General features: G+C 45.0%; 2 non-coding genes across 2 annotated transcripts; both read right to left on the reverse strand.

Moving 5' to 3' along the window:
- Positions 1-5,649: 5,649 nt before the first annotated feature.
- Positions 5,650-5,722, reverse strand: TRNAV-UAC (transfer RNA valine (anticodon UAC)). The gene has a single exon. It is a non-coding gene; the product is annotated as a tRNA-Val (tRNA).
- Positions 5,723-5,819: 97 nt separating this feature from the next.
- On the reverse strand, positions 5,820-5,892 carry TRNAV-CAC (transfer RNA valine (anticodon CAC)). Its single transcript has one exon. It is a non-coding gene; the product is annotated as a tRNA-Val (tRNA).
- Between the last annotated feature and the right edge of the window lie 1,317 nt (positions 5,893-7,209).

Here is a 7,209-nt window from a genome sequence, read left to right on the forward strand (position 1 = left end):
TATTGGAAGTGCTAGAAAAGCTAAAACTGCAGTGGAATGTTGGAGTAATCTAATTACAGATAGCATGTTGGAAACTATTGTTCGGTTCACTAACCAGTATATTGACACAATCAAAGAGCAATTCTCCAGAGAGAGGGACATCAAAAACACTGATGTGATTGAACTCAAGGCATTTATTGGCTTGTTATACCTAGCTGGTGCTTTCAGAGCAAATAGGCAAAGTTTGGAGGAGCTGTGGGGGACAGACGGTGATGGCATCGAAAAATTCAGCCTTGTGATGAATCTGAAACGATTCAAAGTCCTGATCCGTTGCCTCCGTTTCGATGATCTTCTGCTGTAATTGAAACCACTGAAGATGAGTAGAAAATAATTAAGTAACATCTAAGTGCAATATCCTTTAAGTTTTTTTCCATAATTTTATATTTAAGCAATAGTTAAGTAAAGATAACTGGAGCCTATTTGGCGGTACTACCGAAAAGTGGTATTTTAGTTTTAATAAGTTTATGGTTAATAAATGTTTTTTTTGCATCTGATTTGGTGTAATCTCTTTTAATACATTCCTATGAAGGTCACTGACTACTTCTATAGTCCTGAAATTGAAATATGTAGCTACTATAGGTGGTTTTCTGACCTGTGCTTGTCAGGCACATTGCGCATGAACTGAGGAGAATCTATATTGCGCCTGACGGAGGGTTAACAAAACCAAACTTAACCCTAACCCTGACCCTAACCCTGACACGAACCCTAACCCTGACCCTAACCCTGACCCTAACCCTAACCCTAACCCTAACCCTGACCCTAACCCTTAACCAAACCATACTTAACCCTAACAGTGACCCTAACCCTGACCCTAACCCTTAACCAAACCATACTTAACCCTAACCCTGACCCTACCCTGACCCTAACCCTAACCCTAACCCTAACCCTGACCCTAACCCTTAACAAAACCATGCTTAACCCTAACCCTGACCCTAACCCTTAACCAAACCATACTTAACCCTAACCCTGACCCAAACCCCAACCCTAACCCTGACCCTGACCCTAACCCTAACCCTAAACCCCCTTAACTAACCCTAACTCTAACCCAAACCCCTAAATTCCATGGTTAACAAAAAAAAACGCATGTGCAAAAAAACGCATACATGAGCATGCCAGTGCGCACATATGCGCATCCATAGGCTATAATGGCCATTTTTAGCGCAAAACGTGCGCATATGTGCGCATGCGCTTTTTTGCAGGGCCAAAAAATGCAACATGCTGCGTCTGGAAAATACAAACGCACACCCCAAAAAAACGCAGCGCATGAAAATCGCATACATGCGCTTACAAGCGCGCAGGTATGCGCACCCATGTTAAATATAGGGGAAAAAACGCATGCGCACATATGCGTTTTTTTCCAGCGCTAAAAAACGCAAATGTGAAACCAGCCTAATGTCATGCTTCTATCCAGTTTCGAACTGGGGACCGTTCGCGTGTGAGGCTAACGTGACAACCACTACACTTCAGAAACTCCATGCAAAGCAAAAGATGTTTAAACATGCTGAAATTAACTTGAAAAAGAAAAAAACAGCCAGCCAAAGTCAAGAGGTCTTCCTCTATGTCTGAAGACAGGACAAAGTGCATTTTGCAACACAGGAACCTTTCATTTGTCAGGCTATTGGAGAAAAAGAACAAACAGGGAAACAAAACCATGCTCCACAAAACATTCTCATGCCTTTGTCCAAAAGCCAAAAAGAAAAAGCACCTAGATGCCTGCTTTCGCACCTTGATCCTATCAGGTGTTAGTTGAATTAGGAACACTTAGGCCTGTTTCCCACTTGCTTTTTTTTGCAGCGCATTTTTCCCGCAAAAAAACGCATTGAAAAACGCATACAAAAGCATACAACTGCTGCGTTTTTTTCAAGCATTTTTATGAGCATGCATGAAAAAAACGCAGCGTTTTTATGCGTTTGTATGCGTTTTTAGTGCGTTTTTACCCCGTTTGTGTTTTTTTCCAACATTAGGTGGCCCCTCACACTAACCCAAACCATGACTTTACTAACCCTAAACCCTAACCCTGACCCTAACCCTAACCCTAACCCTAACCCTTAACCAAACCATACTTAACCCTAACCCTGACCCTAACCCTTAACCAAACCATACTTAACCCTAACCCAAACCCTAACTAACTTTAACCCTAACCCTAACCCTGACCCTAACCCTAACCCTAACCCTAACCGTTAACCAAACCATACTTAACCCTACCCCTAACCCTAACCCTGACCCTAACCCTTAACCAAACCATACTTAACCCTAACCCTGACCCTAACCCTAACCCTAACCCTGACCCTAACCCTAACCCTAACCCTAACCCTTAACCAAACCATACTTAACCTTAACCCTAACCCTAACCCTAACCCTGACCCTAACCCTAACCCTGACCCTAACCCTTAACCAAACCATACTTAACCCTAACCCTGACCCTAACCCTAACCCTGACCCTAACCCTAACCCTAAACCCCCTTAACTAACCCTAACTTTACCCAAACCCCTAAATTCCATTGTCTAAACTAATGGTAAAAAAAAAAAAGCATGTGCAAAAAAACGCATACATAAGCATGCCAATGCGCACATATGCTCACCATAGACTTATAATGGGTGTCTTGCTGTAAAAAAACGCATTGCGCGCATGCGTTTTTTTGAGGCAAATCGGACGCACAAAAAATGCAACAAGTTGCATTTTGTGTGCCCGAGCGCATACCGCAAAAAAACGCATGCGCGGTAAAATGCGTACAAACGCATGTGTATGCGCACATAAGCGCATCCCATGCAAAGTATAGGAAAAAAAAACGCATGCACTATTTAGCGCTAAATTACCGCGAAAAAAAAAGCAAATGTGAAACCAGCCTAACAGCGTGTTTCTGCCCAGTTTCATACTGGGGACCTTTCGCGTGTTAGGCGAACGTGATAACCACTACACTACAGAAACCGGCTGCGGAAGGTTACTGTGGTCATGACGAGCCATCGAGAACAAAGACTCAACGTCAAAAGCTTTAATATCAACGCCTAATGTCATGCTTCTATCCAGTTTCGAACTGGGGATCATTCGAGTGTGAGGTGAACGTGACAACCACTACACTTCAGAAACTCCATGCAAAGCTAAAGATGTTTAAACATGCTGAAATGAACTTGAAAAAGAAAAAAACATCCAGCCAAAGTCAAGAGGTCTTCCTCTATGTCTGAAGACATGACAAAGTGCATTTTGCAACACAGGAACCTTTCATTTGTCAGGCTATTGGAGAAAAAGAACAAACAGGGAAACAAAACCATGCTCCACAAAACATTCTCATGCCTTTGTCCAAAAGCCAAAAAGAAAAAGCACCTAGATGCCTGCTTTCGCACCTTGATCCTATCAGGTGTTAGTTGAATTAGGAACACTTAGGCCTGTTTCACACTTGCTTTTTTTTGCAGCGCATTTTTCCCGCAAAAAAACGCATTGAAAAACGCATACAAAAGCATACAACTGCTGCGTTTTTTTCAAGCATTTTTATGAGCATGCATGAAAAAAACGCAGCGTTTTTATGCGTTTGTATGCGTTTTTAGTGCGTTTTTACCGCGTTTGTGTTTTTTTCCAACATTAGGTGGCCCCTCACACTAACCCAAACCATGACTTTACTAACCCTAACCCTAACCCTAACCCTAACCCTGACCCTAACCCTAACCCTAACCCTAACCGTTAACCAAACCATACTTAACCCTAACCCTGACCCTAACCCTTAACCAAACCATACTTAACCCTAACCCAAACCCTAACTAACTTTAACCCTAACCCTAACCCTGACCCTAACCCTAACCCTAACCCTGACCCTAACCCTAACCCTTAACCAAACCATACTTAACCCTAACCCTGACCCTAACCCTTAACCAAACCATACTTAACCCTAACCCAAACCCTAACTAACCTTAACCCTAACCCTAACCCTGACCCTAACCCTAACCCTGACCCTGACCCTAACCCTTAACCAAACCATACTTAACCCTAACCCTGACCCTAACCCTGACCCTAACCCTTAACCAAACCATACTTAACCCTAACCCTGACCCTAACCCTGACCCTAACCCTAACCCTAACCCTAACCCTGACCCTAACCCTAACCCTAACCCTGACCCTAACCCTAACCCTAACCCTAACCCTAACCCTGACCCTAACCCTTAACCAAACCATACTTAACCCTAACCCTGACCCTAACCCTGACCCTAACCCTAACCCTAACCCTAACCCTAACCCTGACCCTAACCCTTAACCAAACCATACTTAACCCTAACCCTGACCCTAACCCTAACCCTAACCCTTAACCAAACCATACTTAACCCTAACCCTGACCCTAACCCTTAACCAAAACATACTTAACCCTAACCCAAACCCCAGCTAACCTTAACCCTAACCCTAACCCTGACCCTAACCCTAACCCTAACCCTAACCCTGACCCTAACCCTTAACCAAACCATACTTAACCCTAACCCTGAACCTAACACTGACCCTAACCCTTAACCAAACCATACTTAACCCTAACCCTGACCCTAACCCTGACCCTAACCCTAACCCTAACCCTGACCCTAACCCTAACCCTAACCCTGACCCTAACCCTAACCCTAACCCTGACCCTAACCCTTAACCAAACCATACTTAACCCTAACCCTGACCCTAACCCTGACCCTAACCCTAACCCTAACCCTAACCCTAACCCTTAACCAAACCATACTTAACCCTAACCCTGACCCTAACCCTGACCCTAACCCTAACCCTAACCCTAACCCTGACCCTAACCCTTAACCAAACCATACTTAACCCTAACCCTGACCCTAACCCTAACCCTAACCCTGACCCTAACCCTTAACCAAACCATACTTAACCCTAACCCTGACCCTAACCCTAACCCTGACCCTAACCCTAACCCTAATCCCCCTTAACTAACCCTAACTTTACCCAAACCCCTAAATTCCATTGTCTAAACTAATGGTAAAAAAAAAAACGCATGTGCAAAAAAACGCATATATAAGCATGCCAATGCGCACATATGCTCACCATAGACTTATAATGGGTGTCTTGCTGTAAAAAAACGCATTGCGCGCATGCGTTTTTTTGAGGCAAATCGGACGCACAAAAAATGCAACAAGTTGCATTTTGTGCGCCCGAGCGCATACCGCAAAAAAACGCATGCGCGGTAAAACGCGTACAAACGCCTGTGTAAGCGCACATAAGCGCATCCCATGCAAAGTATAGGAAAAAAAACGCATGCGCTATTTAGCGCTAAATTACGGCGAAAAAAAACGCAAATGTGAAACCAGCCTTAGACACTGTCAAAAACACACATGCTTGCCAAAAGCAAAAACGGGTAGAAATAATCACATTGGTAAAAGTAATGCTCATTAAACCAGCAATAGAATATGCTAACTAAGGCTAATTAAGCCAACAATATACGTTTGTGATCAAAATAAAGAAAAGCCACATGTTTCTGCCCGGGATCAAAACAGGGAACTTTCAGGAGGATGGCAAACAGGACAATCACTACACTACAGTAACCAGACAAGAGCGTTTACTGTGGTCATGGCAAGCATTAAAGATCAAGCACTCATTGTCAAAAGCACTAGTTTGCGAGAGGAACGCTGTGTTTCTGCCCAGTTTCAAACTGAGGCCCTTTCACGTGTAAAGCGAACGTGATAACCGCTACACTACAGAAACCAACCGATTCAAACAAACAAAAAATGCTGTGGTCATGGCAAGCAATAAAGAACAAGCACTGAAAGTCAAAAAGATCATTTTCCAAGAGAAAAAGCTGTGTTTCTGCCCAGTTTCGAACTGGGGACCTTTCGCATGTGAGGCGAACGTGATAACCGCTACACTACAGAAACCAGAAGCAAGCGCTTACTGTGGTGACAACAAGCAATCGAGATCAAGAACTGAAAGTCAAAAGCTTGGATACCAAAGGGTAACAGCGTGTTTGTGCCCAGTTTCAAACTGGGGACCTTTCGCGAGTTAGGCGAACGTGATAACCACTACACTACAGAAACCGGCTGCGGAAGGTTACTGTAGTCATGACGAGCCATCGAGAACAAAGACTCAACGTCAAAAGCTTTAATATCAACGCCTAATGTCATGCTTCCATCCAGTTTCGAACTAGGGACCGTTCACGTGTGAGGTGAACATGACAACCACTACACTTCAGAAACTCCATGCAAAGCTAAAGATGTTTAACCCCTTCACGACCTATGATGCCTACGTAGGCGTCATGAAAAGCAGTGCCCAAACAACCTATGACGCCTACGTAGGCGTCATGCTATAAATAGCCCCCCTGCGGGTCGAGTGACCGGGGTCACTGAAAGGTCACCCGACCCGCACACAAAGGACCCTTCAGAGTTAACACCTGGGGGTGTGGCTTAGCCCCCACGTGCCTACGATCGCTCTGATTGGCTGTTAAAAGTGAAACTGCCAATCAGAGCGATTGTAATATTTCACCAATGAAAATTGGTGAAATATTACAATCCAGCCATGGCCGATGCTGAAATAGCATCGGACATGGCTGGACACCGAGACCCGACCCCCCCCCACACCGACTGACGGCACCGATCGGCTGCCGCCACCTTCTGACGGCACCGATCGGCACCCGCCGTCATGATCTGCCCCCCCGCCTTCTCTCCGCCCCCCCTGCCCTCCGATCATCCCCTCTCACCCTCCGATCACCCCCTCACCCTCCTTTGTGCCTCCGATCTCCCGCTATCTGTCCCGGTGTCCTGCCGTCCAGCGTCATGGGCGCCGCCATCTTGCAAGATGGCGGGCGCATGCGCAGTGCGCCGAATCGAATCTGCAACGCTGCAGATTCATTTATTTTGATCACTATGATAAACTTTCATAGTGATCAAAATAAATAAAAAGTAAATCACCGCCCCCTTTATCACCCCCATAGGTAGGGACAAATAATAAAATATATTTTTTTTTTTTTTCCATTAGGGTTAGGTCCAGGGCTAGGGTTAGGGCTAGGGTTAGGGCTAGGGTTAGGGTTAGGGTTAGGGTTGGACTAAGGGTTAGGGTTGGACTAGGGGTTAGGGTTGGACTAGGGGTTAGGGTTGGACTAGGGGTTAGGGTTGGACTAAGGGTTAGGGTTGGACTAAGGGTTAGGGTTGGACTAAGGGTTAGGGTTGAATTTAGGGTTAGGGTTGAATTTAGGGTTA

The sequence above is a fragment of the Dendrobates tinctorius genome, unplaced genomic scaffold (genome assembly GCF_039654945.1).
Source record: "Dendrobates tinctorius isolate UK_male_01 unplaced genomic scaffold, ASM3965494v1 ptg000251l, whole genome shotgun sequence".
Lineage (NCBI taxonomy): Eukaryota > Metazoa > Chordata > Amphibia > Anura > Dendrobatidae > Dendrobates > Dendrobates tinctorius.